This window comes from Eleutherodactylus coqui, chromosome 3 (assembly GCF_035609145.1).
Source record: "Eleutherodactylus coqui strain aEleCoq1 chromosome 3, aEleCoq1.hap1, whole genome shotgun sequence".
Classification (NCBI taxonomy): domain Eukaryota; kingdom Metazoa; phylum Chordata; class Amphibia; order Anura; family Eleutherodactylidae; genus Eleutherodactylus; species Eleutherodactylus coqui.
Window position 1 is genome coordinate 205,792,170 of NC_089839.1, and position 22,634 is coordinate 205,814,803.

Here is a 22,634-nt window from a genome sequence, read left to right on the forward strand (position 1 = left end):
GTCGCACTGTGTGTATCTGACATTACAGGTGTGTACAGTGGCCATGCAGGTGGAGTGGTCCTTGGTGTAGCTGGCATTGCTGGTGTATACAGGATAGCTGTGCATGTGGAGTAGTCCTCTATATCTGAGGTTACTGGAGTACACACTTTACCTGTGCAGGTGGAACACTCCTCGGTGTATCTGACATTACTGGTGTGTACATGGTTGCTGTGCAGGTGCAGTAGACCTCAATATCTAACATTACTGGGTGCAGATGAAGTGTTCCTCAGTGTATCTGACATTATTGGAATACACCGTAACCATGCAGGTAGAGCACTTCTGTGTGTCTGACACAACTAGTGTGCCCAGCTGTGCAGGTAGAGTAGTCTTCGGTGTATATGACATTACGGTGGCCAGGTATGAGGACTGATCCTCTATATATCTAACATTACTGGTGTGCACAATGTAGCCTTGCAGGCGGAGTGGGTCTCTGTATGACTGAAAATATAGGTGAGCAGATGGAGAGCTCCTTGGAGTATCTGGTATTACTAGTGTGCACGCTGTAGCTGTGCAGGTGGAGTGGTCCTCTGTGTATCTGACATTACTGGTGTGTATATGGTGGCTGTACAGGTGGAGTGGATCTCTGTATATCTCACATTACTGATGTATACAATGTAGATGTGCAGGTGAAGTAAGTCTCTGTACATCTAACGATATTGGTGGCGGTCCTCGGTATATCTGACATTACTGGTGTGCACACTGTAGCCGTGCAGGTGGAGCGGTCCTCGGTGTATCTGGTATTATTGCTAAGCACACTGTAGCCGTGCAGGTGGAGCGGTCCTCGGTGTATCTGGTATTATTGCTAAGCACACTGTAGCCGTGCAGGTGGAGCGGTCCTTGGTGTATCTGGCATTACTGCTGTGCACACTGTAGTCATGCAGGTGGAGCAGTCCTTGGTGTATCTGGCATTACTGGTGTGCACACTGCAGCCGTGCAGGGGAAGCGGTCCTCGGTATATGTGGCATTACTGGTGTGCACACTGCAGCTGTGCAGGTGAAGCGGTCCTCGGTGTATCTGGTATTACTGCTGTGCATACTGTAGTCATGCAGTTGGATCGGTCCTCAGTATATCTGGCATTACTGGTGTGCACATTGCAACCATGCAGGTGGAGCGATTCTCGGTGTATTTGACATAACTGATGTGCAGGTGGAGCGCTCCTCGGTGTCCAGGCCAGGTGAGCAGTGTGAAGGAGGGGCGAGCTCCCCGGGAGGCTGGAGGTTGGCGGAGGCTGTAGGAGGAGGAGGTTGGTTTATGTAAATGTCTCAAGTTCCTGTGACTTTCTCAGCCAGAAGCTGCTCAGTTCCAGCGAGAAGATTATAAGCATCGGCCGTGGATCTGCCGTCACTGAGCCCCCCGGGATCTGTCCCCTGGAATACTGCCACCCCTGGACGTGCTGATGTCCCCGGGGCTCCCAACCTTGTGGATAATCGCTGCTGCCTGCAGGACACCGCCGGGGTCGTGTTAGGTGAGTCCTGCCCTGTCACACTGCACCGGTGCTCTGCTGTCACGCTTACTTGTGCTTACTTTGTGCTGAGAGCATGTTACATGTATGAGGAGGGGACGGTTACCTGTGTGCAGGCAGAAGCCCCCTCCTGCACCCCGACGACGAGGAGGAGGAGGATCAGCCCGGCGCTGCACAAAGGGATCTGAAATGGGAAGGAGAGAGAGAGGGGCTGTGGGGTCGCTGGAGGAATAGGTAGGAGGCGGATGTCTGCTCCGGAGCAGGAGATGTGCATGTGTGTACATGGAGACCTCCGTGTATGTTGTATGTGTGCAGTATATAGAGACCTCCGTGTATGTTGTATGTGTGCAGTATATAGAGACCTCCGTGTATGTTGTATGTGTGCAGTATATAGAGACCTCCGTGTATGTTGTATGTGTGCAGTATATAGAGACCTCAGTGTATGTTGTATGTGTGCAGTATATAGAGACCTCAGTGTATGCTGTATATAGAGACCTCAGTATATGCTGTATGTGTGCAGTCTATAGAGACCTCAGTATATGTGCTCTATAGAGACCTCAGTGTGTGCAGTATATAGAGACCTCAGTATGTGCTGTATGTGTGCAGTATATAGAGACCTTTGTGTATGTGCAGTGTATAGAGCCCTCAGTGTCTGCCGTATAGCCATACTTCAGTGTACTGAGACATCCGTGTATAATGTGTGTGCAGTATATAGAGATCTTAGTGTATGGTGTGTGTGTGCACTCTATGGAGACCTCCATGCAGTGTACGGTATCTGTAGCTCTTGCTGTATGGAGACCTCACTGCATTACCTCCAAGTCTCAACTACTGTCCTATTGTATATGACCCTGCATACTTAATCACACCCTGATTCACGAGCCTCACTGCCCTCACGCTCGCCCGAGCGTGCTCCCTCCGTTCTTCGTGGTCTCGCTCTGCCCTCACACTTCCCAGCTCCGTGTCACTCTGGGCAGATCTCTAGTGAAACCTGTTTGGAGTATTTTGTACAAATTGAGTGGTATTTGCTGCACGTAACCCCCCGAGGGCGCTCTCCTGTACACACCTGCCTATTCTTCATCTTGTGTCATGTGGTGAGCGACTATTGGGATACTTGTTCCTATTCAGATACATGCCCCATAGACTCTACACACACAGGGAGTCCACAGGGACTGCTTATTAGTCACAGCAGGAGATCTGTTACCTGGGCGTGTGGCTGCGGGGAGGTGAGCGTGCCACTCGCAAGGGTCAAGTATGGACATTTGTTACTGCACAGAGAAGTGCATTGCAGTCTGTCCCTGGTGATTCCTGCACAGACAGCTCGTCCTTTCCAGAACTCATGGCTTGAGCCAGACTATACAGCAACAATTGCACTCCTCCGCCATGTGCCAGACAGTACACCAACAATCACACTCGCCCCAATTAGTACGCCTCTCTGCGTCTTGTCATAAAATGCCCCTTTCACTACCAAATTCAGTGCTCAGAGGGAAGATACTTGGTTGTCACAAGCCCGCTGCACAGGATGTCGCCATCTCCATAGCTCAGAATTTGACTTTTTCTTATCTCCAATGTTATATGGTCCCTGTCTGGCTGGTGACTCGCCTGATGCAAAAAGAAAAAAAGTTTGGTACGGTGTAGCCAGTAAAGCAAAATGTGATTGTTCTCAGCAGGAGAACCCAAGTAATCTGGTAGGTATGCCTTGTAATGGTATTTATGCCTTTTAATATATATGCATCTTCAGATCTATTCCTTTAAGCCTGAAGAAAAACCTCAAGTAGGTTGGAAAGCTTGCTATAACATCATGTATTTTTGTTAGCCATTAAAAGGCATCATATCTACAGGATTACTTGGGTTTTCCTGCTGAGAACAATCACGTTTTTCGCCTGATGCATTCACGCTCATCCACTCTTGAGTAGATTCCTGACCCAGCGAGGCGCCGGGCGTTACATGAGGACAGGTATAACAATAGGAATTGTAATGGGGGTGTTGAATCTTCAGAATCTTGTACTTGTGAGCAAATGGTGAAACCGATGCTTCATCTTCACTACTTATAGGTCTGTGTCACTGGCATACAGTGCGTGTTTTGTACATTGTGACAGCTTCTGTGGGTGCTCTCAGAGCCTGCTGCGTCATTATTTATTTCCCTCGTTTCCCATTTGCACAGTCTAATAAATTGGATCATGATCCGGAGCTACATTCACAATCGTGTAGTTTCAGAGCTGAAATCTCCCAGTATCCTTCACTGTCTGCTCAGAGTTTGCTCTTCTGATTCACATTCTGGGCAGTCTTGCATCTGATGTAGGAAAAGCTAACTACCCACCATGCTATAGGAGCTTAGCTAACCTTTTGAGTGTCTGTCTACAAGCTTGCTGACTGTCCAATGACAACCAGCAGGATAGTGAGTGCAGCTCTGGAGTATAATGCAGGATGTGACTCAGAATAAGTAATGTACGTATACAGTGACTCCAGCAGAATAGTGAGTGCAGCTCTGGAGTATAATACAGTATGTAACTCAGGATCAGTACAGGATAAGTAATGTATGTACACAGTGACTCCACCAGTAGAATGAGTGCCGCTCTGGAGTATAATACAAAATGTAACTCGAGATCAGTACAGGATAAGTAATGTAGGTACACAGTGGCTCCACCAGCAGAATAGTGAGTGCAGCTCTGGTGTATAAAACAGGATGAAAATCAGGATCAGCACAGGATAAGTAATGAATGTACTCTGTGACTCCACCAGCAGAATAGTGAGTGCAGCTCTGGAGTATAATACAGGATGTAATTCAGGATCAGTACAGGATAAGTAATGAATGTACTCAGTGACTCCACCAGCAGAATAGTGAGTGCAGCTCTGGAGTATAATACAGCATGTAACTCCGGATAAGTAATGTATGTACACAGTGACTCCACCAGCAGAACAGTGAGTGCAGCTCTGGAGTATAATACAGGATGTAACTCAGGATCAGTACAGGATAAGTAATGTATGTACACAGTGACTCCACCAGCAGAATTGTGAGTGCAGCTCTGGAGTATAATACAGGATGTAACTCAGGATCAGTACAGGATAAGTAATGTATGTACACAGTGAGTTCACCTGTAGAATAGTGAGTGCAGCTCTGGAGTATAATATAGCATGTAACTCAGGATAAGTAAGGTATGTACACAGTGACTCCACCAGCAGAATGGGGAGTGCAGCTTTAGAGTATAACACAAGATGTAACTCCGGATAAGTAATGTATTTGCAGAGTGATTCACTGTTTATGGAGAGTTCACTAGATGACTGGTAATATGGTGTTTGGAAGTGACATGCACGTGTAACCACATGTTGGCTCCGGTCATGGACGGAGAAATAAATGACGTTGCAGCCCACGTTCTCTATAAATCCCAGCCAGATGATATTGCTGCCATCTATGAAGCAGCTTGGTTGGGGTTTTGGGGCCAGGACTCGGTCACTTCTGCAGGCTGCTCCGTCATGTGTGGCTTCAGCAGTCCTGGATGTGGTAGGTGCCGCTTCGGTCAGTGATGAGGGTGTCTGTCAGAGCCTGTCATATAATGCAGCGCTCTCCCATTATAGACTGTCTCTAATAGACAGCAGTGGGTGACTACTTTCTTACTTTGCAGCTGAAGAGTCACAACCCCCAGCATTCCCTCCCTGGCATCCAGCATGTTGGAAACTAGTTTGTATGTATTGCTCATCCACACCCGTTAGTTTGATTAGTTTTACCCATTACAAGGAAAAGCGCTCTGGGGATTTTCTTGCTCCCGCCCTCCTGCGATTACTGAGCTCGGTTAATTAATTGATGAAGTTGGTGCCAGTTACAGGCGACAAGCAAATGATTGGAAAAAGTGACGGCTGAGCGTTTTGTAATGGATCTTGTAATGGCAGCTGTGTAATCATCCGTTTTAATGCTATAAAAGCCTCACCGCGTTCATACGAAGGAAATGACAGCAAGAAGTAACAGCCAGTGGCGCCATTTATGTTCATGGTTTATAACATATGAAGGGATCTCCATGATTGTAACCAGTTAGACTACATGATGGTGGATAGAAATACTGCTCTGCACGTTGGCTCTTGTGATTACTTGTAGATCGGCTATACAGGAGCCGCAGGCTCTGTAATGGCGGCCGCACCGCTTGTCACGCTGTTCACCCCAGGAATAGCGCAGCTGAAGAGACATCTTAACATCGGTAAAATTATATTAACAGGAATATTTTTGGCGTTTAAGAGATGATCTTTACCGTTCACACCAACTTTATGGGGGGTTTTCATGTAACTGTGTGAAGAGTATACAGAGAATGGTAGACTTGAGGAAAAATGTCCAGCAAGGGTATGCTGTGGACGGAAACAACTCGCCATTGAAAAGGGGTCAGAGGAGGATGTCAGGGATCATTGTGACCAACAGGTGCAGCACTGTCAGAGCAGCAGAATACAACGCTGGTGCTCCGATTAGCTTGTCCTAGCTGTTCCTTAGTGCGGATGGGTTATTACAGTAAATGGCCAATTCCGGGGCTCCTACCCACTTGCGTTAACGCCGCGTTTTTTTTTTTTTGTTTGTTTTTTTTTTTAAACATGGTTGTCAATGGGACTCTAATGTTAAAACCGCATTGCAAGTTTGTGCTTTCTGATTTTTCTTCTTTTTTTTTTGTTGTTGTTGTTGTGCAATGCATTAACATTAGAAAGTCCCATTGACATTCGCGTTTAAAAAAAAACGCAGCGTAAACGCAGTGCTGAAAAAATGCAAGTGGATAGGAGCCCTAAGAAATGAGACTCCAGGGGGTAAAAGAATACAAAATGGGATCACTGAGCAGCGGAAAGACATCGCCTGGTCAAACTGGGGAAATTAGATTTTTTATTTTTTTTGCCCAGTACTGAGGGGAGGGTGAGAACTTGTCGAAACTGCATGAATCGATGACCCCTTCCTGTCAGCTGGTCAGAACATGTCGGCACCGCCATCTAGTGTGCAGCAACTACAAGAAGCTTCCTGTCCGCAGGGGCCGATATTCCTGCAGAATTCCTACAGTGTTTTAAGGTCCCATTGAAAACAATGGGCAAGGTGTTCCGCTGGAACGGCCAAAGATAGAACGTGCTACGCTTTTTTTTTTCATTTATCCCTACAGGGGAAAAAAATTGCTCACGTGAAGAAGTCCATTCAAAAGAATGGAGTTCATATGCGTGCATTTCGCAACGCACAAAACTCGCTCGAGGGTCTCGCCCGTGTGAATAAGCCCTGATGGATATGTGTATGGAGAGCTGCAGAACTATGAAGCATTCGTGTCCCAACGCTCAGACCAAAATAAAGAAAGCAAAAACAAACCCAATTCTGCCAAAGTTTCCATCAAACAAATGAAGCTTCGGTCCCTCCTCTCGCCGCTGCTTTTGGCCCTGAACAGATTGAATATTTTTATCTCTCTTCGGCCTTTTGCCTAAAATAATAATAAAGGGAATCTATGACGAAGTGAAGCGTTCTCACAAATGGAAGAGCAGAAAAACTGTAGTGAATCCCGCATCCTCGCTGCAGGAGCGAATAATACCTGGTTATTACTAGAGATGAGCGAACCTACTCGTTTCGAGTAATTACTCGATCGAGCACCGCGATTTTCGAGTACTCGGGTGCAAAGATTCGGGGGGGCGGGGGGAGGCGGGACGGAGCGGGGGTAGCATCGGGGAACAGGGGGGAGCTCTCTCTCTCTCTCCCTCCGCACTCCCCGCTGCAACCCCCCACTCGCCCTCGAAAATCGCGGTACTCGGGTGAAAAAGGGGCGTGGCCGAATAGGCTCGCTCATCTCTAGTTATTACGCATCATCTTCCCGATGTGAGACACCTCATAACTCAGCTTTAATGGCACTCCAATACAGCCAAGCTTTCATTTCTCTAGCTGCTGAGGTAGAATGAATGCTGCGCTGTGATTGGTTGCTATGGGCAACAAGGACGTCTTACTATTGGACAGTTATACTGACTATGGCCCAAAAAGTTTTATTCTGCCGTAGTCGTTGCTAGAGGGAATGAGACAAAATGCTTGTCGGTGAAAACGGGAGAGCGTTTTGTGTCCTTGCTTTTCACATCTACCTGTCAGCAAGTGCGCAACGTCATTTTCGAACAACGTTTGGGGAAGCTCCTCCCAGCGGGCCCACAATTCGTACGTTGTACTCTAGTTTTAACTAAAAAGCTTTCATCAATAAGCAAAAATCATCCGGCCGTCCACCAGTAAGCGTGGAAACAGTGGAGCGCGTCCGTGTAAGAGTCACACAAAGCCCTCCGAAATCCATCATCAGAGCGAGCAGAGAATTGGACGTCCCACAGCCGACCGTGTGGGGGATTCTGCACAAATGTTTGCGACGTTATCCCTGCTGATTGCAATTGTTGCCGGCCCTGAAACCCCATGACAAAGTGCGGCAACACTTTTTTCTGCCACAGAATGCAATCTAATGGAAAGTGATAGTTTCATGGAGTCTTTAGTGTTTAGTGATGAAGCCGTCTTGCATCTTTCTGGCAACAAGCGTAATGTCAGGATTTCGTACCTGAACATCCTACAGATATGGCGTCTGCTGCAGCCGGAACGAGAAATCCCAACAGGACGGCCCCTCCCCATTGTCAGAATGAAGTCAGAAGTGAGCGGCGACTACCACACAGATGGATCGGCCGTGCCGGTGGTGACGATGGTGAACATCTTCCTTGGCCCCCACGTTCCCGGACCTTACACCTTGTGATTTATGTCCCTGGGGGGTGTTAGAGTCTACATGCCCTCCTTACCACCCACCATAATCTGCGGCATCCCAGAAGCCATTGCATCACTCAGTGGTGATCCGCTACAAGGTGTACGGCAGGAACTTGACTACAGGCTCCATGTGTGTGCAGTGACAAAGGGGGCCGCACTGACACCTCTGAGGGGGAAACCTTTTTGATGTTGTGTTACAACGGTTTTGTATTTCTTTTTCTATTGATATCACACTCTGTATCCGTCATTAAATGTCAGTTCAGGGGGTTTTCCATCGGGAAGATAATTAGTAATAACCCTTTATAAATAGTGAGCTCGGGAGATGTGATGCGGCAGAAGCTCTAAGGCCTCATGTCCACGGGGAAAATCAGATCCGCTGCAGATTCTCCATGTAGAATCTGCAGCGGGTCCCTCCTGCCCCGCGGACATGAGCGCTGAAAATAGGAATTTAAAAGCATTTACCTTTCCGTAGCGGACGGCGAAGATCAGCTGTTCCTCACGGCCGGATCTTCATTTTCGGCCGGCGGATGAATTCCTGACGCCGGCGGCACATCGCCGGCACGTCGTCGACGTGCCGCGCGCATGCGCCGGGCACATCCGCCGAGCCGAAGCAAGGGAGATGCAGCCGTGAGGAAGAGCAGAGCTTCGCGGCCCGCTGCGGGTGAGTAAATGCTTTAAATTCCTATTTTAGGTCTCCCGCGGATCCGGATGGCTTCCATAGGCTTCAATAGAAGCCCGCGGGAGCCGTCCCCGCGGGAGACCCGCATGAAAATGGAGCATGGTCCAGATTTTTTCATGCTCCATTTTTAAAAAAATCACTTTTATTGACGATCCGCGGGTATTTATCTACCCGCGGGTGGTCAATGCATCCCTATGGGGTGCGGATCCGCGCGCGGGAGATCCGCTGCGGATTTTAAATGTCATTTTGCCCGTGGACATGAGCCCTAACTAATGGATGTCTGTCACCGTCTCTTCTATGAGAGCTTTCTTCTGCTGGACTCCTGAATGTGTAGTATATTTTTGGCTTCCTCTATCACAAAATATACGGGAATATGAGAATGGAGATCAATCTTGTCTTCTTTTTAATATCCTCCGCCATTCTGTCTCCTTTTATGACGTGGTTACTGTGGGACTTTATGACCAGCGGTGGACGGCCAGCATTTACATCATGTCCATTTCAATAGCGCTGAAGGAGTTAAAATAATAAACTGAAACATTGTTACCCCTCCGCAGCCACTGGGATCCATCGCTACAGCCTCGCTGTGGACCTGGTGGTGGTTGTGACCGCCGACGTCACAGGAACTCGGGTGACCGCTGCAGCCAAGAAGAGGCTACCACGCCACCGTTTGCTTTTCTGGCATTGGCGGTCACATCCTGAACGCCATTTTGCCAGCAGTACAGGAACGCGACTCTGCAGCCTCTCATTGGCTGCAACAGTCACTCGAGATGCTGTGACATTGGCGATCGCAACAACCACCAGGATGACACGGGCTGTAGCAATGGATCCCAGCGGCCACAGATAGTGAAGTATATTTCCGTTTATGGTTTTAACCCCTTCAGCGCTATTGAAGTGAGGTTGTCCAATAACTAGACAAGTCCTTTAAAGCCCAGACTGACACTTGTAAGAAATGTCTTCCTTTGACTTTCTTCCTTGTCCCCTATTAATGATTAGCAGCTCCTCCTCCTGCCTCATACAGCATGGACACTGGGCCTCAGTCGTTGGTTGATGTCTACACTTTTTACTTCATGTGCCTGTTGTGGCGGTACAATGCTACTACCGTTCATGTGCAGTCAGTCGTCACCACGAGGAGGGAGGCTTGTATTGATTGGGAGGGGATCTATAGCGTCCATAAGGATGACTGTTATCCCCTCCACCCGGAGCAGCCTGCATTGGTTTTACCTCTGTAATCTACTTATTAAATCCCCAAACCCTTCAGTCTGCCCACCTAATTTATGTGATAATCCTCTCATGCAGCACAAAAGCTTCTAAGTGCTGACAGTCTGAATTTCACAAGTTTTATCGCAGATGGGACAGAAGGCCAACCAGGACATGGTGCAGAGGAATAGTGTAAAGGGTCTCAGGACAGCACCTTATGTAGACAGACCTTATAATATACGCTGAATGGCCCTTATATTAGAGCCACCCATCTAGTAGAGCATTGGACTTCCTTCCTTTTGGCTTTCAGAACTGCAGCAATTCGTTGTGGCGTAGATTCCACAAAGTGAAGAAATTGTTGTGCAGGAATATCGGCCCCTGCGGACAGGAAGCTTCTTGTAGTTGCTGCACGTTTAGATGGAGATGCTGACCTGTTCTGACCAGCTGACAGGAAGGGGTCATCGATTCATGCAGTTTGCGTCAAATTCTGACCTCTCATCAGTACTGGGCAAAACCAATCTAGTTTCCCCTGACCAGGCGATGTCTTTCCGCTGCTCAGTGATCCCATTCTTGTGTTCTTTTGCCCACTGGAGTCTCATTTCTGTTTCTCTTATAATGGCGCTGCAACTGGTCATTTGCTATTATAACCCATCCGCACTAAGGAACAGCAAGTTGTGCGTTTGGACAAGCTAATTGGAGCACCAGCGTTGTGTCCGACTGCTCTGTTACAGCACCTGTTGGTCAGAATGATTCCTGACATCCTCATCTGACCCCTTTTTGGTGGTGAGTTGTTTCCGTCCATAGGTTTCCCTACCGCTGGATGTTTTTCCTTGATTGTGCCATTCTGTGTATACTCTACACGCAGTTACATGAGAAACCCCCAAACCGTTGACAGACTAGCCAGGCCAGGATTTCACTATCACAAACAAACAGGCCTTATTGGAAGTCACTGCGATCGCTGGATTCTCCCATCCAAGGGTACATTCACACATAGCGGAAAAAGTGCAGCTTTTAGGCAGTGGGAAAACGACATCCAGATTCATATTACTGATGCGAATCTGCTGCAGAATTCACCCTGTCCACTGAAAGCATGAAATCTGTTGTGCATCAAAATCCACGCACTATACGGTTTTGGTGCGGATTTTCCAACATTTCTCTACACATCTTCTTTAAAGGGTTTCCGTAAAACTCAGCAACCATAATTCCTACACACCCTGTTCTATACCTGTAGATGCAGCAATCCGCCTGCAGCCTGTTCTATGTCGAATGAGCTCAATGATCAGGTTACTGTATCCTTACACCTTCATAATACCTGGGTCCTCGCACCTGTCCCTCGGCTTCTGTATGTTCCATGTAATATATGATGACTCCATCCTTCCTCTGAGCAACTATCTTAGATTTTGAGCCTCATTCCAGTTTGCTCTGTACTCCCATTGCATTGTGGGAGGTGCGGCCCCAAGAATTTCTCCTTTTTATTCTCAGATTTCCAGCTCGGAGATGAGATTTGTGAATCATTTTCTAGCAGATATTTTGATTAGGGCTTCTCGGTTCGCTACGTTAAATCAAGCGAGGCATCATTCAATGGACTCCCTGATTGAGCAGTCAGTTTGCTGCTTTCTGCCATCAGAAAAAAAAAAGACTTTAATTAGAAGCGTCTAAGATGCCGGCGCACGAGTCAGACGCTGGAGACGATAACAGATGACGCTGGAGGTTTAATTTCTGGATGACATGCCTGCTGTAAATGCTCACACGTGTGCTTTGCAGAAACGCTGAGTTAGGAGCTGGCGCTGCGCTCCTGTATACGGCGCGGCGTTAGACGGATTACACTACATTATTCAAAAGGCAAATTAAAGGATGTTGTGTTTAACGCGACTACTGGCAGAGCCATAAATAAAGGCAGGGGAGCAGATCTCATCTCCTCGGAGGGGTGGTGGGGACTGTGGTTACTACCGTTTGGAAATTCGGCTGCTTGCATAAAAACCCACCCCTCGGTGCATAGATCTGTATTGTGAGGTGGAGAGCGCCGTGCGGTTGTACATTTAATCGTGTTTCCAGACCAAAGGCACCAGATTCATGTGATGAAGCTAAAACTGGAGTGGAAGTGCTTGGCAGTTTGTTAATGAACACTCTACAGGGGAACGTGCCACCCAAAGGCCTTTTTCACACAAGTGATGTGTTTTCACGCAGATCGCATTGCCACGATCTAATCCCTATCGGAATTAGCGTTTTTTTCGTCCATTCACATAAGCACATCGCGTGAATGGACTCTGCAGCGGCGGTCGGCAGAATGGCTACTATTTAGCTTTAATAACTAAATAGAAGCCAGCTGTCTTCTTCAAGGAGCGCTGGAGCAGGTAAACTCCCTTCCTTCAATTTTCGTCAGAAGACAGGGCATGGCCTATCTTTAGACGCTGTGAGGAAGAATCACCGGCGGTACTTTTAGTTTTTTTTTCTTTTTTAGTCGCATTTTTTTTTCCGCTGCTAAAAATTGCCCATGTAAATGAATGCATTGGAATCCCATGCTTAACATGGTAACCATTCTCGGGCGATGCTTGTGTGAAAGAGGCGTAAGGATAACTTCAAACGTGCGAGTGCGATATGGGGCTCTGAATCGCAGCCCGATATCCCTCCTGCACACATGCGATTGTCTCGCAGGTGCAAGGTGTTTTTATCACATATCCGCCTCGCATCACCTTGGGGTTGTAACGATCCTCCATCGCAGCTGGCAGCCGCGGCGGAGGGTCGCAGAGTTTTTCCCATTGTTTTCAATGGGGAGTCCTCACATCGCACCATGTGTATGTAACACGTGGTGCGATGCTGCCAGCGCACCATTGAAAAGATGGGACATGTTACGATTTGCTTCCCACGATGCTGGAAATACCGCTCATGCGTATGACTCGATTCAAAATAATGGGATTCAGATTTGTGCGTATCTCAACAAATCTTGAACGATTTTTTTTTAATGTAGTAATCGTAGTAATGTAGTAACCCTATGGAGTGCGCCTCGCCCTCCTGGACTATGGTTTTGGGGCTGTAGGGTGGTCCCGGCCCTAGTTTATCTGTGTATTAGTATATAGGTAATTATGGCCGCTGGCAGCGATCATATAGAGGAATGGAACAGATTTATTTTCAGATCTAGATATTTTCCTAATAAATTGCGCACCCACAGCTGATTCCAGGAGCTACAGCGCTCCACTCCGAAGTCTTCGGCAATCTGAGCTCTGTGGTACCTGGCAGCCTGTACTGAGGGCAGAACCATTGGTCACTTCTGCATCATCTGACCAATGGCGCTGCGCTCAGTACAGGCTTCTGGATGAAGGGGTGCGCTGACAGCCGAAGACTTTAGAGGTGAGCGCTGGATCTTATGAAATCAACTGCTGGTACGCACTTGATTTTGAGTTAGAATTCGCACCAACTGTGCAGATTTTGACTGCTTTAGATGCAGAAATGCTGCGGAATTTCCGCTGTGAACATTCCGCAGCGTTTCCGCCCCATGTAAATGTACCCGAAATGTTTCGTAGTGGTACTTGTGATCTCTCGTGTTGTATGAGCCTTACAGGAGCCGTAACTGGTATCATCAGCCAGGTTTATTCTATGGCACATACGTCCCTGCTGACAACCATAATCCACTCAGCAATGCAGAACGCGTTGCCGTACTCATGTGATTACGGAGTCTGCTTTAGATTCTTGTCTGATCGTCTCTCATCTTTGATCTGGTTGTATACAGCTCCGCTCTGCGCCTCCGGTCCAGCGTTTGCATAAATCTATACGTTCTGCGCTTTGTAGTCTGGTATAACTGGGACACCAGAAATAGATATGAAGATGAAGAACTGAAATGCTTATCTCTTGGTGCACTCGCCGTATCGCACGTGCCTGCGATGGCGGTTACGGTCAGACGGGCTACACAACAACTCTGGTGTGACCGAGGAGTGATACGGGATTAAGTCGCACATCTTGGGGAATGTAATACGACTGGGGCTCTAGATTGTATCTAAGGTGAAGGTGACTGCGGCATGACACCTGTGCTTCATTCATTTTCCTTCACTTTTAGGAATAGAAACCCAACGCTGTGTATCAGTGTCGCTGTGTCATCTCTGCCTACGGTTTAAACTGCTTGCATGGTTATGAATGGCGCAGTTGCGCAACAAATCCATAAAATTTGAGCAAAATTAAATTTTCATCAGAGCCGATCACTGGGGATTTCCAGGGTATAGATGCCGCTCCTGGATATTGACATTGCTGATAGCTGAAGATTCCGATTGTCACCATCCTGAAATCCGTAGCGGGAGCCCAACCCCAGGAGACGTTTACCCCAGCGTTTCTTGTTCTTAATCTGCGTTTCTTTGCACATGAAGCACGTGCTCCTGAACCCTCCTCATCCTCGCACGTTCCCCACCATAACGTACACATTCAACAGGACTGAAAATCCAATTAGTTTGGATAATCCTGTCTGGGGCCAGATAGAATGAGGGGCTGAGTGGGATGTGGCGACTTTAGAGGGGGCATTGTGGGAAATGTAGCGATCAGGTCAAATCTACACAGGCGCTCCATAATATGACAGACTGCTTGTATTATCCTCCTGTTGTCAAACAGTCGGTGACTAATGCTGTATCAAATGGAGCGCTATGGGACCTCGCCATATGTTGTGCAGCTCTGTACATACACTGGGTATGCTATATATGATGTTCCACTCAATGTATACAGCGGACATGCTATACATGTTTTTTGGCTCTATGGATGCATCAGATATACTACATATGATATGATGCCTAGCTCTGCATATAGTGGATATGCTACAGTTACATTGGAAAGTCTTCAGACCCTTTAATTTGTTTACATTTTATGTTATGTTGGGGTCTTGTGCAAATTTAAAAAAAAATCCTGGTTTTCGCCATCATTCTGCACTCAATAGCCTAAAATTACAAAGGGACAACAGAATGCTAGTAATCTTAGTTTTTCATTTTTACATATTTATGCATTGACATAAGTATTCACACCCTGTACTCGGTACTTAGTTGAAGCACTGTTGGCAGCGATTCCAGCCTTCTCATGTATGATGCCTAAGGTTTGCACACCTGGATTTGAGGATTTTTCTGCCTTTCTTCTCTGCAGATCCTCTCAAGCTCTCTCAGGTTGGATGAGGGCCGTCTGTGGACAGCCATTTTCAGGTCTCTCCCGAGACGTTTATTAGGTTCAACTTAGGGCTCTGGTTGGGCCACCCAAGGACATTCACAGAGTTGTCCCTAAGCCCGTCCTGGGTTGTCCTGGCTGTATGCTTAGGGTCCTTGTCTTGTTGGAAGGTGAACCTTCTGCCCAGTCTGAGGTCTCTTGTGCTCTGGATCGGGTTTCTATTATCTCTGTACTTTGCTCCATTCGGTACTGGTGTATCTTGTCTCCACCGGAATTAGGGGTGGAGACATGGGTTGGCCTAGCTTACTGACAGGTGACGCCCCCACCAGGGAATTGGCTGATGTAGGGAAGGGTCAGGAGACTCCCCCAGGCATATATCTCTATTACTCCCCAAATGCACACCATTCACAACCTGATTGGTTGTTCGGATATACTCATTCCCGGTGATTGGTTATTTGGGTTGCCTGATTCACGGTAATTGGTTATCTGAGTTGCCTGATTCATGGTGATTGGTTGTTTAGGTTGGCTCGTGTAGAAGTGGGGAGTAAAAGGCTAATATGCCTCCCCCAGCAGTGGATTGACAAATGCAGGTGTGCACTCCGGCAGCCTGTAAGTGTCCCACTGCTGGCATCTCTGACTTTGGCTGCTGTACTACCAGCTGTTTCCCTCCCGTCTCCTGTGCGCTCTTCCAACGCTCTTGTGGCATTGTGGCACCATCACTGTGCTGCGGTCTTCCTGCATTGCCACTGACACCGAGAGCACATTCACAGCGTTGGACGGCAGTGGAGCAGACCCAGGAGACTACTGCCAGCGGGTCCGCCTGATTGGGGGGACAGGAGCAGCAGACGTGGGACGGGGCTAAGACTGCCAGCGCGGACGGCTAATGGGGGGGGGGGCAGGAGCAGCACTGACAGCTGTGTTTAGCCACCCACTGCGGCACTCTGCTGACCGGCTCTGCACAGCACTGACCAGAGCAGCTGTTGGTGCTGAGGACAGTAGTGAAAGCTCTGTTTGCGGCCTGCTGTGAGCAAACTCACAACGCTACCGCTGCCATCCTACTCTTTTCCCCCACAATGTTTGTAGTGCTCTGTCCTCCCCGCTGTCACAGCTGACCGACCAGTAGCAGCCGCAGCTTCAGGGCCTCTCGCTTCCAGCGGCATGTGTGTGGGGGCTGGGAGGAGGAGGCAGGAGGTTGAGCTCAAGAGGACACTTCTGCGCCAGCCAATTAGCCGCTGGGGGCGCGTCCTTCAACTCAAGACTGCCAAACCATGTCTCTGCCCATTATTCTGGTGGAGACAAGATACAGCAGTACTTGCTGCCTGTAACCCTTCTATTTTAAGGATGGAATAAAGATGAAGTGTCTTATATTTAAGCGACTCTGCTGCTGATCTTCTTAATCGTTAAGATACAGCAGTACCGCTCCATTCAGCTTTCCATCATCCCTGATCAGTCTCCCCTCCCCCAGCATGATGCTGCCCCCACCAGGCTTCACTGTAGGGATGGTATTAGGCAGGTGATGAGCGGCGCTTGGTTTCCTCCAGACATAACGCTTAGAACTGAGGCCAAAAAGTTCCATCTTGGTGTCATCAGACCAGACAATCTTGTTTCTCGCAGTCTCAGAGTCCTTTAGATGCTTTTTTGGTAATTCCAGGCGGCTTTCATGTGTCTTACTAAGGAGAGGCTACTTTCTGGCCGCTCTGCCATAAAGCCCAGATTGGTGGAGTGCTGCAATGATGGTTGACCTTCTGGAAGTTTCTCCCATTTGCATACAGGATCTTTAGAGTGACCATTGGGTTCTCGGTCACCTCTCTTACCAAGGCCGTTCTACCCCAAATGACTTTGTTTGGTGGGTCGGCAGCTCTAGGAAGAGTCCTGATTGTTCCAAACTTTATGAAAACATTTGTGTTTTCACTTTATGATTACGGGGTATTGGGTGCAAAATAATTGGGGGGGGGGGGGATTTGAATTTTTTAAATTTGCACATTGCCAAAAGATAGCAAAATGTACAAGGGTCTGAAGATGTGCTATATATGTTGTCTAACACTACAGATACTGTGGATATTCTCTATATGATGTGATGCCTGACTGCATGCAGGGAATATGCTATATATGATGCCTGGCTCCGTGTACACAACAAAATGCTGTATATGATCTAATATATGGCTCTGTGCATGTAGTGAGAGTTCTGTATATTTTGCAGATAATGTTCCCCTGCATGTGGCCTGATCATCTTCCGCATTGTATATCACACATGTGCGATATGGTACTTTGATTGAAGGGGTTAAGTGCCACATGTTGCATGTACCCCCCCCCACCCTTACTGAAAGGTGATCCACAAGTCTGCACTAAATTAATGAGGATAGAGGCAGGCTGTAGATAATGGTTGTAATTCCAGCCCTGTGATACCTGAGTTGTATCCATGCTAATGACGGCCGCCACTTCTCATGTATTATACACTGCGATATAGTGTTACTCCAAGGTGAGTCCGCAGGTACACCACTTTCCATCATGGGTTTAGCAGCAAAGGCTGCATACATTGCTTGTGGATTTTGCTGCTAATTACCATGGATTTTACCATATGCATTGCAAAAGGGTGAATATCAGCCATTGCATTGACATGCCGTGGATTTGATGACTTTTCCTAAAAGCCATGCAGATTTTTTTCTGCTGCATGTAGATGGGATTCTGAAGGCCGTCTGCACATTCATTGTAGTGTTAACTGCGGGGGGTAGTTTTTACAGAATCCCACCGGAAAATCTGCAATGTCCTGATGTCCCCCTCAGGATTTATTTCTGCAGCTATACACTCGGGTATTGGGACGGCTCTGCACTTCAGCCTTGTACTGGAGCCGCTCCACGGTGTAGCTCTGTGTGTTTCTCATTCTATATGATTTAATCCATGAAAATTAAGTTTCAGCCTTCGTTATATGCTGCATTATGGAGGCATCACTTCAGGGGAGAGTACAGCGCAGTACTGAACACCGCAGCACCTACACCTCCATAATACCCCTATACCACCGTCCGGGCTCCGTGCACACTGGTAATCTTCCTGTTCTCTGCTGCACAGTATTCTCCCCATGCTTTCTTCTTTCCCGATCGTCTCGCTTCATTTTGTCAGTTTTTGCTTTCTTGGCCTCACAGTAGACTGGAAAAGAAAACATTAATGGTAAACACAAGGGAGCGAAGTCTGCAGCTCAGATGCAGTCTCCAGACCTTACTAATATCTGGTCTCTCTCATATCCATCTCTAATCCGTCTTGTCGCTACGGATCTTCTACCATCCTAATGTTTGACCTTCAGTTTCCTCCCATTTGACTCACGGTTTCCAGCTTCGCCGCCCCTCCTCATCATCACTTTCCCTCCTGAGAAGATTGTTTATTTTAGCTACAATATCGAGCATGTGAAACAAAATATGGAAGGCAAGAAGATATGGAGGTGAGAGGGCAGCTGGCGACTGGCTTCAAGATGGCGGCAGCACAGCATCAAACTCTATAACAGGCGTGAGTAGGTGATCACTTGGCTAGAGAGAGGAACTGGAGCTCCAACATGTGGAGTCCTTTTAATGTGACCCTCTGATTTGGGGACAAACCTTGTCCCCAGATCAGAGGGGTGGAGTAATATTGCCTTCCTTCCTTCATGGCGTTGTCACCCGGCTCCATTGATTCCTGGGGCTCTTCTTTGGTTTTCCTGCAATACCCGATGCAGAATGTGAGCAGCTCTGGACAATCATTGCAGCATGAAGTACCTCAAACTATGGATGCACAATGTGCACTGGGTAGTGACAGGAGTAGTGCCGCCATTCTTGGAAGGCCAAAAAGGGGATCTGGGAGGCAACTCCACAAAGGGGAGAGTAAGAGGTAATAGTACTCCAATCCAGGGACCAACTTTGTCCACAGGATGTGGATTCTGCGGGACTCGCACGACTGCTGATATGTGCTATTGTCACCGTGTAATAATACCACCTGAAGTGGAGCTGCGTCCTCGAATTAGGACAATGTGATAGAGGACATATTGGTCGTCTTTGGGTCTTTTTACAATTTTAGTTTTCAGTAGACACACTATTAATCATCCTGTAGATGAGCACAGCCAGCAACAGACACCTTCCATACTTGTTACTAATGTCACTGAAGCCTTTTTAAGATGACCGGCCAAAATTGTAGTCTGCAGGCGGCTGTGAGTGTCACAGAGGATTGTCTACACATAAAGCTGTGTGAGGACCAGGTTTCTGCCTCTCTATGTAAGCAAAGTTCCATTCTAACTAGTATAAACTGACATGTCAAAAGTCATGGGACAGGAATTAATATTGTGTAGCACCCGCTCTGATCTGGCAAAGTGCAGCAACTCTACATGACATTGATTTCACAAGTGGATGGAAGACTTCTGGAGGGATGTTCAGCTATGCCTTCTGGATAACAAGCCCCCACAGCTCCTTGGTATGTATAGGTGGAGGATCTCTGGTGCGAATGGACCTCTGTACCACATCCTATAAATACTTGATTGGGCTCATGTTGGAAGAATGTGCCGGCTGCACCATTCATAGGATCTCTCCAGAATGCTCCTCCAACCAAATTTGGATAACCTGGGCTTGATGGCACATGCATTATCTTGCTGCAATATCCCATCATAGTGGGGTACAGGAATGATGTGCTTAGGCGGACTAGTGGACTTAACCTATGCCATGAGAACACCAGTATGGAACCACCACCAGCCTGCACAGTGCCTGGTTGACAACTGGGGTCTGTAGAGTTATGGGATCTGTGCCACACTTGAACCTTACCATCAGCTCGAAACTATTGGTACCATGATTCATCAGACCACACCACATGCTGCTGGTCCTGTAGGGTCCAGTGAGCAACCTCACCAGCCCCAGTGAGGCCCTGTGTGGTAGTAATAACAGAGGCGCTCTGGTGGGTCTTCTTTTCCCGTATCCCGTTGAAGCTAAAGAACATTATAATGACCTGCAGCGTGTATGTGTGGGGCCTTCCGCATTGAATATGGATGTTATTTTAGCCAGTCGTTGCTAGTCATGATCATTAAGCACCCATGGGCAGCCATTGCACTGCCAACTGTGGATGGTAATGCCTTCTGTGACGTAGTCCCGATACATATGTGACACACTGATTCAAGGAATGTTAAAGACAATCTGTCATCCCTATGAGTTAAGCTTATGGGCTGAAAGTAGGTGATCTGCTGAGTGTTATACTTACCTCCCCTGTCGTTCCCCTAGTGTCATCACTAAAAGTATTGAGTGGTGTGTGAAGTAGTCCGTCTGCTCTAATTTTATAATGGGTAGACTACTTAGCAGCGTCACTCAGTGCACTGAGCGGCGACTACCAGCGCTGACATCGGGGCGAATAACATGGGAGGGATGTAGAATACTTACATCCCCGGACTCAGCGGGTCACCTACTTACAGTTCATAAGCGTAACTTGTAGGGCTAAAAGTAGGCAACAGTCTGTTTAAATGCCCGCACAACTTCAGAAATGATATGTCCCATCCTTCTGGCACCACTAACTGATTCATGTCGCCTCACCATGAGCCACTGGCCAGTGTTAATCTTACAAGACAACCCCTCACAGCTTTATACAGGTGTGGGGGGGGGGGGGGGGTGTTCCCAAGCATCACCTGAGGTAGCGCCACTTCATCAATTTACATACTGCTATCCCATGACTATTGGCATGTCAGTGTATTTCCCTTTGCAGCAAACAGAAATTTAGAGTGGTGATCAATAGAAACTACATACAGAAGAAAGTTGGAGCGGACTTCTCATTCTTAGTTGATTTAATGTTCACTTGCCATAACTACTAAATAGTGACAATACAAGACCACCAAGTGGGAAAGGGGAACGGCCGCAGTCTGTGTATTGTGAGTCGCCGCCGTGTGTACTTGGGGTTGGTATTGTCATTTGACACTTGCTTTTCGGTTGTGGCTCTTCGTTCCTGATCTAAGACTACCACTCTCACTGGAGCTTGTCGTTGACCTATACGACACCAGAAGCTCCGACTACAGAGCACAAGGAAGCCGGTTCTGAGCCAAGACATACAGCCAGGCCCCAGAGGCCTCATATCCAGTGGTTCTGACAACTACTCCGGCTGTTGTGGATTTTCACCTGGTTGCACCTTGTCTGTTTCCTGCCAGGCCACGGTCTGTCACGTTCCTTCAGACTCGGCTAGTGCTTTCTCTCTCCTCATTTTTCCTCAGCCGCTTCCCGTCCTCCTCCTCCCGTCTCGCTCGCGCCTATTATAAAGAACCACTTTCAAAATATCAATTAACCGAAAGCTATAATAAAAAAGCTTCCTTTGTGACTCCAGCGCGGCGCTGCGTTATGCGAAAAAATCTTTTATGCCACTTTTATTTCTTTATTTCCTTGAAAACACATTAGTCCCACTTAATGCCAGACCTGTTACACACAACTGGTGGGGACCGCTTCTCCGGCAAGCACGGGGTTAAGCCGCCAGTGGCGGCATCAGCGGAGTAAAACAAACATTCCTACTATGAAGCTTATATGTGTTTTATGTTCCCAGTAGGGAATTGTTGCTGGAGATAAGTAGGAGAGAGGAAGTTGATGGAGGGAACTGGATGGAGGGACCTGAAGAAGGCCGGCCGTGTTTATTTATGCATCGGCTCATTCCTGTCACTTTATAGTCGCCTCGTGGCCAGTTTTTAGGGAAGCCAAACTAAACAGTGAGGAACATGCTGAGACGTAGTTTGTCTGCAAGACACAAAGCTCTGGGGCTGGCGAGTCTGTTCAGGTGTGAGGCCTCCATTACACAGGGAGAAATACTTCTAGTAGCGCGCTGGACTCCTTCGGCCTTCAGAACCGTAGCCTATCGTCTTGGTGTAGATTCCACTAGGTGATTAAAATCATTCTGTAAGAATATCGGCCCCTGTGGACAGGAAGCTTCTTGTAGTTGCTGCACATTAGATGGAGATGCTGACATGTTCTGACCAGGTGACATGAAGGGGTCATCAATTCCTGCAGTTTGCGCCAAATTCTGATTTGAGATCAGTTTCCCCTGACCAGGCGATGTCTTTCCGCTGCTCTGTGATCCCATTTTTGCGTACTTTTGCCCACTGGAGTCTCATTTCTGTTTCTCTTATAACGGCGCTGGAACTGGTCATTTGCTATTATAACCCCTCCGCACTAAGGAACAGCAAGTTTTGCGTTTGGACAAGCTAATTGGAGCACCAGCGTTGTATCCGACTGCTCTGACTGTGTAGTACCTGTTGGTCAGAATAATTCCTGACATCCTCATCTGACCCCTTTTCAGTGGTGAGTTGTTTCCGTCCACAGGATTCCCTACTTCCGGATGTTTTTTCATCGATTGTACCATTCTGTGTATACTCTAGACGCAGTTACATGAGAAACCCCCAAACCGTTGTCAGTGAAATCCTGGCCTGGCTAGTCTAGCAC

General features: G+C 47.7%; 1 protein-coding gene across 4 annotated transcripts in view; it reads left to right on the forward strand.

Annotated features, from left to right (window-relative positions):
* Nucleotides 1-1,320: 1,320 nt before the first annotated feature.
* The window catches only part of SEMA3F (semaphorin 3F), a 72,805-nt gene continuing 51,491 nt past the window's right edge, over nucleotides 1,321-22,634 (forward strand). For all 4 annotated transcript variants that reach the window (XM_066596868.1, XM_066596869.1, XM_066596871.1 and 1 more), the window contains exon 1: nucleotides 1,321-1,504. The gene's annotated coding sequence lies outside the window, so the exon portion shown is untranslated. The remainder of the gene's footprint in view (nucleotides 1,505-22,634) is intronic.